The following is a 10,334-nucleotide window of genomic DNA, read 5'->3' on the forward strand; positions in this document are numbered from 1 at the left end:
AAAATTCCTTTGCTGTAAGCACATCCCCCCGCATGTTAGAAACATCTGAGTAAAATTACACCTCTTAAGTTATACCAAGAAAATGTTAGAAATAACAGCAGATGGTATGAGAATCTTATAAGACATTATGAACTTCCCTTTAGTGAGCAATTTCTCACTTGATCCTTCATCCCTCAGGAACATGCTTGATGTAGGAAAAAATTCAATTCAAACACACAAACGTCATATTTCATCTTGGCAGTAGATGGCAGCACAACACTGGGCAGAAAATGGGGAAAAATCAATTACGACAGCTATGAACATATCCATGCTGAGACCCACAGGTGTAAAATTGTAGAAACAAAACCTTCCGATGAAATCTTGCACAAATGAGATCCTAAACAATATCCTTCTAAGAGCGACACAAACTTGTGTAAAATTGCAGCTCAGCTGAGCTGATCTGTGTAATTATTTCCTTCTCAGAGCCACTCAGATGTGAAGAGAAATGATGGAAGCTTCCGTGCAGGCAGTCTTTATAGCACTCACACGCAGCTATGTCAACTGTTCAATGAAAGAAACTTGAGAACTGATGACGTTATGACGCTGACTAAACACCGAATCCCTCTGCAGGATTCCGGTGCGTCATCAGCCAGAACAGGCAGCCCAGGCATGAAGAGCTCCTGCTCTAACAAACTTTCACCGAGGGATATGTGCCGCGCTGATCCCCACCGAGACCCACACGAAAGTAAGACTTCTTACGCTAGTGAAGACTCTTGCCTCATTTTTAAATTTAAAAATGACAGTTGAAAAGTCCCCGAAGACATCAGGTCTAAGACTGCATACTGCTTACTCAAAGCAAAAGAAAGCGTCCTCATAGTCATCCAACTGCACAGTCTTGGCACAGTCCCTAGTCCCGTCACACCAAGACAGTTAGGCAGAGAGCAATCACTGGTGGTACTGAACCAGGTCATCATGACAGTGACACCTCTTCGAAGACAGCATTTAAACAAGCAGCAGGACATATAGGCAGCATGGAAAAGTCAGGAAATTCTGTTTGTCTAGTTACACTTATGGGGAACACTCACCCAAGTTCAGCAGGCACTGGCACGTCCACGATGGGGCCGACCGGTCTATGGTCACTGGTGGGGTATGTGGACTGCCAGATTGCTTCTTTTAAATGCACTTCTTCAGTTTCCTATGTACAAGTCCATTCAAGGTAGCTCACGTAGGTACTTCAGATCGTCGCCAGTGTTAAAACGAAGAATGATGCACAGTCATGGCTTGTAGGTAAAGGTAGTAGATTTATTCTTGTGGTTACATCACAGGTTCTTAGTTACAGGAAGATGTTCTGATCCATAGAAGTGCCCCACCAGGAGCAGCCTCCTTGCTGCTCAGCCCTTCCACACCAACTGATTCTCTCTTACATGCAAACCCACTCAACATTCTATATGACATCATCATAGGCTGAGCAGCAAGGCAGAGAACCACTGTTGGGAGAGTGCATTGGGTAATTAGTACATCACAACAGCGGGCGGACACCAGCGGGACTCTGATCAGGCTCTTCAAGGCCGGCAGACACGGGGCAGAAGTCTCCGTCCTCCTCTCTTTTTCCCTGAAGAAAAAAAAGGTAGGCTGTCAGTGGTGGTAAGTTGAAGGTGTTGACGTCTACCAGTGGCGTGCGGCCTGGCGGTCTGGTGCAGCTTGAGCAGCATGGATCCTGATCCTAGGGCTGTGCTGGCTCGCACTGGGGAGGCCGACTGCTGCCCAACTCCGACTGCGTTTGACTGCCTGCAATGGCACCGCATTGGCTTTGCTTCCCTGGTTGCTGGGTGACACAAGGACCTCCAGCTGGCCCGCAGACAATGCCTTGGCTGGGCGAGTTCTCTCCTGCTTCACAGCCTGTGTTCAGCAGCAGGTAGTAGCTCAGCCCAGGCAAGGCTGGGCTTGCATGGAAAAACTCATGGGGCTTTCCTCAATGAAGGTCCCAAGTTAAGCACATGGGAGACTTTCCCTCAGGCAAATAAAATGAACAGGCTTCTCCAATAATGAGACACAGGGAGGCTATCAGCACCCAAAGATGAAGCATTTCAACATGCGCTAGATTTTGCCAGGACAAGGGGAATAAGGAGCATAACAACACTCCTTGGAGAGCACTGGGGAAACATGAGCAGGGGGTAAACATCCTTTACAACGCAACTTTTACCACGCAGTGCCTTTACGACACAACTTTTACAATGCAAACCATTACAACGCATTGCGCTGGGGGGCGCTCTAGGATAGGGAATATGTTTAATGTACTATCCAACACCTTCCCTACTATCCATGGGGACTGGAGTTGGAATAGTAAATTAAACTATTCACTATCCAGCGCCCAAAAGCACTATGCGTTGTAATGGTATGCGTTGTAAAACTTGCGATGTAAAGGTTGGCGTTGTAAAAGTATGCGTTGTAACGTCATACATCCTGAGCAGGGTGCAGTCAGGCAGGCCAGCACAAGGTTCCTCAGAGCAAAGTGCCAGTCCTTATCCCGGCACAACACCCCCATTCAATCCCAATGCCTGGCACCGGATGTACTCCAGGGGGCGGAGACAGCATTGTGAAAGTTGGACCCAGCCTTATTCAGGTGCAGGTACAACTCCTCCCACCACTCTAAATGCAGACCAGACCTATTCAGGTACAAGTGAAACTCCTCCCACCACTCTAAAAGAAGCCAAAGTCTATTCAGACCAGCATGACACACCTCAACCACCCTTGTGACTGGCTAGAGTGAATACACATCCCCTCCTCCTGTCAATCTAAACCAGACATTGAATACACAATCAGCAAGGCACAAGGAGTAATAAGCCCACAGAAATGCTACCCTAAAAGTGTTATTTCTAAAATAGTAATAACAAACCTGCTTCCACCAATAAGCAGGATTTATTACTACTATTCAAAACATACCAAACATGGCCACGCTACCCCTTTCATATCAGAAGCTTCCACTGAAACACATATCAGGGAATTCCAAATGCAAACCTATGGGAGGACAGCCTCATAGCAGTGAGATACCAAATAGGCTGTTTGTCACTACCAAACATGCCACACAGCTAGGGCACATGTCCTACCGTTTACCTACACAGCACAATGCCCATAGGGCTATCTATAGCCTACCTGAGGAGTGACCTATATGTAGTAAGAGGGCATTTTCAGGCATAGCAAACACTTCGAATGCCATGTCACAGCAGCAGTAAACTGTGTGTTAAAGCCCTGCAGAGGCCTGAGACAGATTTGAAAGGCTAATTCAATGTGTGGCGCAAGCAGCGCTGCAGGCCCAATTGTAGTATTTGATTAACTGCCCCTGGGAATATGAGCTACCACTGTACAAGGGACGTACTGGTAAATTAAATGTGACAAAATAATGTAGACCAATCTCACCAAGTTTACAAGAGAGAGCACATACACTTTATCACTGATCAGCAGTGGTAAAGTGCCCAGAGTCATAAATCGAACAAAAACAGGTCAGAAAAAAAACAGACAAAAGACAAAAGGTTTGGGGATAACCCTCCAAAAAAGGGACAATTCCAACAGTGGGCAAAACATGATGTATTGGGATGCAGCCCTAGCGATGGTCAGTTACTGAGATTAATTCGAGCATTCCATCCATCACCATGTTGTCTTTGCATTTTTCCTGACAGTTGCAGTCGATCTGATATAGAGGCTATGGATATTGTCTTGTCTTTTGCCTGTGCATGGGAAAAAACTCAAATTTCTCCAAGAAGATATTTCCACCATCTAGCTTCTGAGAATGTCCTGGTTGTCTCCTTCCCGAAACAACAATGACTATGTTCCTGATTATCTGTAATCATTCAATTACAAACTATAGAACCAAGTGTCTAAAGGATGCTATTCTGCACTGGAAATTATATGTTTTATCATGTACATTTTCTAGTACACAAATGTGATGTTCAGAGCAGCACGGCAACTCTATTAACTTCACGTAGTATTTTTCGGAACTCCAAGAGGAAAGCAAGAAGTCTTAGAGTTCATGCTCATGCATCTCTCTTCAAATAAACAAATATACTAAAAAGGATAGACATCAATCTGTCTTGATTTCACAATTGCTAAGAGATACCACAAATAAAGCTTCCATTGCCCACTTGAGTGCAGGTGCTGAAAGCAGGAGAGAAAAATAACTGCATCTAGACGTTCACTTTTTAGAACAAACCAGATTTTAAAGCCAATTGGCCAGTCGGGGTCCGCTTAACGAGCATGCCACATATTGCATGACCCAGGGCTTTAAGCCGATGATAAAAGAGGGTGGGGGTCTCTGAAAGGGGCATGGCTTAAAAAGCATGAATAGGAATCTTTGTTAAAAGGCGTTGCATATATAATTAAGAATTCGACATGAACATGTAAGCTACAATCCTGTGCTTCCCATAGAGTACCACCGAAGCAGTAATTTGATGCCTTTTTGTTATTGCATCCCGAAATATCACACAATTACAGACATGCATCTAAAACAAGTCAATCCTAATGGCTTTTCAAAGGCTTGTTATAAAGGTCAATGATTTTCTTTGTTAACAATTAGAATTGAAAATGTTTTCATTCTGGAACTATGAGGTAGTAGTCTTTCGAGTCTCTCAGTCACTCCCATTTCCCCCACTCACCACTTTCCTCTACAGCCTCTGTGTTTCAAACTTGCACCCTTTTCTCCCGTCATATTTCTAAAATTCTTCACTTACAAATCTCACAGCTCATCTCTTCGCCGGCATTTTACACTCTCTTGCATGTCATTCCTTGCATCTCTTTCACTTCACCAATCCCTACACACACACCAAACCTACTCACTTGTAAGCATTGTGGTTTCTTCTACTTTCCCCTGTCATTATTTCAACATAGCGCACTCACACATGAATAGAATCACATTTACAGTTGGCTCACATGACCATTGCTCCGTGAGATCTGCAGAGAGGTCAATGACTAGATGAGTCTGTAGTCTGAACACCTTCATGATGACCCACTGACAGTCACGGTGAGAAAGTCACAGTGCCTTCCTCCTCAGCTCCAGAGCTCCCAATTATAGAACATTATAAACACCCACTCACAATCTTTACCTACACAGACACCGAACTTCAACTCTGCGTGAAAAATAACTACAGAAACACAATATCCTGGTAAAAATACTCGATGGGAATGCAATATTAAGTAAAATGTGAAATGAACACATGAACTACATCACTCACATGAATTACCTTAATGGCTTTTACTGTCATTGTTTAGAAGTCAATCAGTGTTTTGTATGTAAAGTTATGAACATGAATATAGGGCCTAGTAGGGGCTCAGTCCAATGTCAAGCTTTAAGTACTTCTGGGACTGAGACCTGGAGGGACCCACCACACTTAAAGATCTGGAATGTCCCAGCGAGATTGTGAAAGAGGTGGAGAGCCTCAGCAGTAGGGAAGTTAAATATAGTGTCAGAGAGCGGTATTACTCCACCAAATCCAGCAGCAGGATGGACTTTAGTGCAGCACTGGGCTTTATATATGGGACAAAGCAGCACCTGATCTACATTATAAGAATACTGCAAGTCACGGAGAAGTTCTGTGGCTATATACAGGAATGAGGCTGCACCCCAAATTCATTTTTATAGTCATGGGAGTTAAAGGTGATTTGCAATACCTTTTTGACCGGCAACAAAGAGTATGTTATTCCTTAATGAAAATGGTCACCATATAACACTGCTCACAGTCCGCTTAAAACTCGGGTGCTCTTTCATTTAAAAGAGATGGTATGTTTGCTGACTGGTAGAATTTGTAGTGCCAAATGCAGTTAGTATTTTTATGCAAGAAGATTATATTCAGTTTAATGGAAATCATATTAAAAACTTATTATATGTCACAATGTGTACAAATACACAGAAATTCAGTTTTTCTGTAATGACATGCAGTATGGCAGAAGATAAATGTGTTTTCATAAATATCTACTTTCTTCTGATCACTGCTCATTTTACAAAAACAGATCAGAGGAACGAAAAGCCAGTTCTCATTTCCATTGTTTAAACTGCAGCCATGATGTTGTCCTGTGACCTGCAGTAAGAATTATGATGTGACAACTCACTTGTTGTGATGTAAAACAGTTGAGAAGCTACATAATTTTCTTATCACACGTAAGTCGAGACATCACAAAATAAATGCAATAAAGAAATTAGAGACAGGCTTTATACAGTCTTTGCAAGCTCATACATATAAATATTATTATTTCATTTACTTAATGAATGCATTAACCTATTGCTAGGCGATAAAACTGGAGAGACAAACCCACATATTAAGGACTTATAGCCCGCAGTAGCATGCTATATCAGCCACTGAAGGTCCTGCTCCCACATTAAAGGCCCTAGCCAAAGGAGAGGACTTCTAACAAGGAGTCAGGCTTTTAGTGGCTGGTATAGCCTGCTATAGCGGGCTATAAGGCTATTATAACATTCTCCCCCATGGGATCAGTTTGTCTTAGTTAAAAAAATAAAGGCCTCCTGGGGACCGAGGGCCTTATTTATTAGGCCCCTTACGACACCAGTGCATCATTTTTAGTGACACTTGTATATATCGTTCCCTTCAATGCAGTTTTCTGCATTAAAGGTGATTGCAATGGGTGCTGCTGGGGGCATTCCCAGCAACATCCATTGCTTTTTGACATTGGCCCAGAATTACAAGGAATCGTAACTCTGAGGCAGCGCTAATCACTTACGCTTCCCCAGGGGAGGTGTAAGGGAGGTACAACGAGGAGAAATATCTTTATTTCTCCTAGTTTTTCCTTTTTCTATGTGTGCTGCACTCTGCAACACACATAGAAAGAGGAAAAAGCCTGATTGCTTTTGTGCAGGAAGGTTTCCCTTCCTGCATAAAAACAATCATACCCGTAACGCAGGCACCCTTGCACGATGGTGCAAAGGTGCCTTTTTTGTACACAGCAGTCCATTGTGCACAGTGCAGGGGAAAAAGACAGGAATGTGCTGTATCTGGTAGATACATCGCAATCCTGCCCTTTTCTTTTGCAGTAGGCCAGCGCAGCAGGAAGGTTTGCTGCGCTGCCCAACAGCAAAAACTCATAAATGGGGCCAGAGTGGGTAGGAATCCCCCCTTGGCTCTAAAAATACTGCGCAACAGCTGCTGGTGTGCATGTTTAACATATATATAAATATCTATCACGTGAACAAGGGCTTTAGGGCTTGAAACGCGTCGTGTGTTTGGGTCTCTCTAAATAAAGAAGATTACTGCCCAGAAGAAACTACAGAGGTCTGTGTCTCTTTCCTCGCCTTAACCGCCGTGTGTGGTATCAGGAAGTGGTTTGAGTTTCCAGGATATATATATATATATATATATATATATATATATATATATATATATATATATATATATATATATATATATATATATATATATATATATATATATATATATATATATATATATATATATATATATATGTGTGTGCAGACTCCAAGGAACGCCACTTCCAATCCCAGCGCAACCCAGGGGACTAGCGAAGCAAACAGGAGACGGACCACAGCTCACAATTCACAGGTTGGTCTTTATTGCAGGAAAGGTTGGTAGCAAGAGGGCAAGACGCGTTTCGGGCTCCAAGAGGCCTTGTTCACATGACATATATATATATATATATATATATATATATATATATATATATTTGACGACTCGATTCCTCTTAAGGACGTAGACGGCACTCAAGGTAGGATTTCACCAAGACTTTGTTTATTTCACGGAAATGAATAGATCAGCCACGCGTCGTAGCCTTGTTCACGATATATATACAATTCTAAATGTGAAGCTTACAAATGTTATATATATATGTATAAAAGCGGGAAGAAAGGCCAGCCTCCAAAAAGAGAGGAGGGAAAGGGTGGTGGAGCCGAAAGCAATAGGCAGCGATGACATCACAAAACCAGTAATTAGTCTAACCAACATCGACCTGAACAAAGCTGAGAAACATATACTGGCATTGGGCCTCTCCTACTGCCCCGAGTCCTATTTTAATTATGCTAGCACTCAAATGGACGTCTATAGATTTGTGTGCAATCTCTAATTGCAGAAATATCACGCTTGTCAACAACAAAAGACAAACTTGGAAACCGAAAGTCAAAGACAAAGTGATAATATGCATGGGACCGTACCTACCAACATTAGATATGACCCTGTTGGAAACACTTATGGAATTGCAGGAAGAAACCGGTAACACCACTAGTCAAGTAGACACACAGTTTGCCAGAAGTCAATCTCAAGACTACAATGATATGATATCTGTATTGGATTCAACCAGAAAAAAGACATCATTTAAAAAGAAGTCGACATTTAACCCAATAGCACCTAGGGACAGTATCAACATCTTTAATGAAAATGTAACTTCTGAAATTAAGAAACTGAACTTTAAAATACAAAAACACCAAATAAAAATTCAACAAAAGAAGTTGGGAATATCATCTGCTGATAACAAAACTTCAAGACAATAAGAAAATCAAATGGTATGAATATCGTCCTATGGGCAAAAAGCGGCTATATGGAAAAAGCCCTGTCTCAACTGAATGACAGATCGTGTTACCAGACAGTAATGTGTTGGCACTGAAATCAATATATAATGATTTTGATGGCGTGTTAGTGGCGTGGAAAAGTGCAGTTATGTTGACTATGGACGAATATAAATTCTTCAGAAAAAATAATCGAACGGTCCCTAACAACTACTTTATTCTCAAGGTTCATAAAGATGCGCTAAAACCACTGGGACGCCCAATCATCTCGGCGCAAAAGAGCCTATTAGAGAATGCCTCACAATATATTGACTATTTTCTACAGGACTTTGTCCAACTATTGCCATTGTATATAATAAACACTAGTGACTTAATTGGGTGGAATACGGGACTTGAACATTATTTTGGTAAAAACAAGACAACTTTTCCCCCACACAGTATGATGCTAATCAATATGGTCAGCTTTTGTTTAAATAACAATATTTTTTTGTTAAGACATTTTATCAGCAGATGCGTGGATTTGCGATAGGGCCTGCTTCTCCCCCAGCTATGCCTGTTTACATATGGGCTGGTGGGAGGAGCTGTTCCTCGGCATCGCACATAAAGAGGTCATGGAAAAGAATGTTAAGCTTCTTTTACGTTATATTGAGGACACCTTTATTGTGTGGGAGGGAGCAATGGTGGAAGCCACTGAATTTGTCACTGCTATTAATAAGAACAACATGAATTTGAACTTAACTTCAGTTATCAGTGATAAACAGGTCCACTTCCTTGACGTTGAAGTATACCTAAAAAACAACAGACTAGAAACTAAAGTCTACAGGAAGGCAACAGCAGGGAATTCGGTACTCCATTCTTCCAGATTCCACCCGAGACATTTAGTAGAAAGCATCACACATGGGGAAATGTTGCCGTTAAAAAGAGTTTGCAGCAGCCCCAAAGATTTAGCTACCGCACAACAGGAAAGCAAAAGGAGACTTTTATCTCGAGGCTACTCAGCCAAAACAGTTGATATGGCTATCACCAAAATTCTGGGTCTAGATAGATGTTCTTTACTAAAACCCGAAGACAAAGACATTAGCCATAAACTGGACTACAATGCACAAGAAAAAACAATCAGAAAGATCATGCAACACAATTGACCCATTGTAAAGAGCGACCCTATGATAGGCGTGAAACTACCAGACAGATTTGGAATCGCCTATAGGAGGGTGCCATCAATGATTTTGAGGCTAGTCAAAAGCAGTCCTGAAACCCCAGATCAACAAAATTGGCTTATGCAATGTAATGGATTTACTAAATGTAAAAGTTGCAAGGTGTTGGACCTAGAATTGCTAAGCCACCTAGGGTAGCCTGGCCTAGGGTAAGACAGTCACTAATAGAGGCACATGTGTAAAGGTTGCACACCACCCAGCAGTAACTCGCTGCAACTCCACTCAAAAAGAAACACTACACCAAATTTTATATGAAAATACGTGCTGTTTTATAAAAATATTACTTTGTTCTCCTTTCTGCTCCTCTTATTTTATGCAGTTGAAATCACATTACACAGATATGTTTTTACTTCCTCCATCAACTGTCATCTGAACTGCACACTTCTTTACCCACCAGAATAATAACAGTAATACACAGTAAATACTGAGTGAGCAGTAGATTAAGCAAGTTAAGCTTTTCAATTCCCTAAGAAATCCTAGGCATTCTAAACAGGCAGTTGAACGGTATGAACAGAAATTTTCCCCAGTTGATCCCTTCAGTTCTGTAGCCTCTTAGCACTTCAACTTCTTACAGAGAGATTCTCTGACATGCATCCCCGGTTGGGTTTTCTGACACAGGCAAC

This window comes from Lissotriton helveticus, chromosome 1_1 (assembly GCF_964261635.1).
Source record: "Lissotriton helveticus chromosome 1_1, aLisHel1.1, whole genome shotgun sequence".
Taxonomy (NCBI): Eukaryota; Metazoa; Chordata; class Amphibia; order Caudata; family Salamandridae; genus Lissotriton; species Lissotriton helveticus.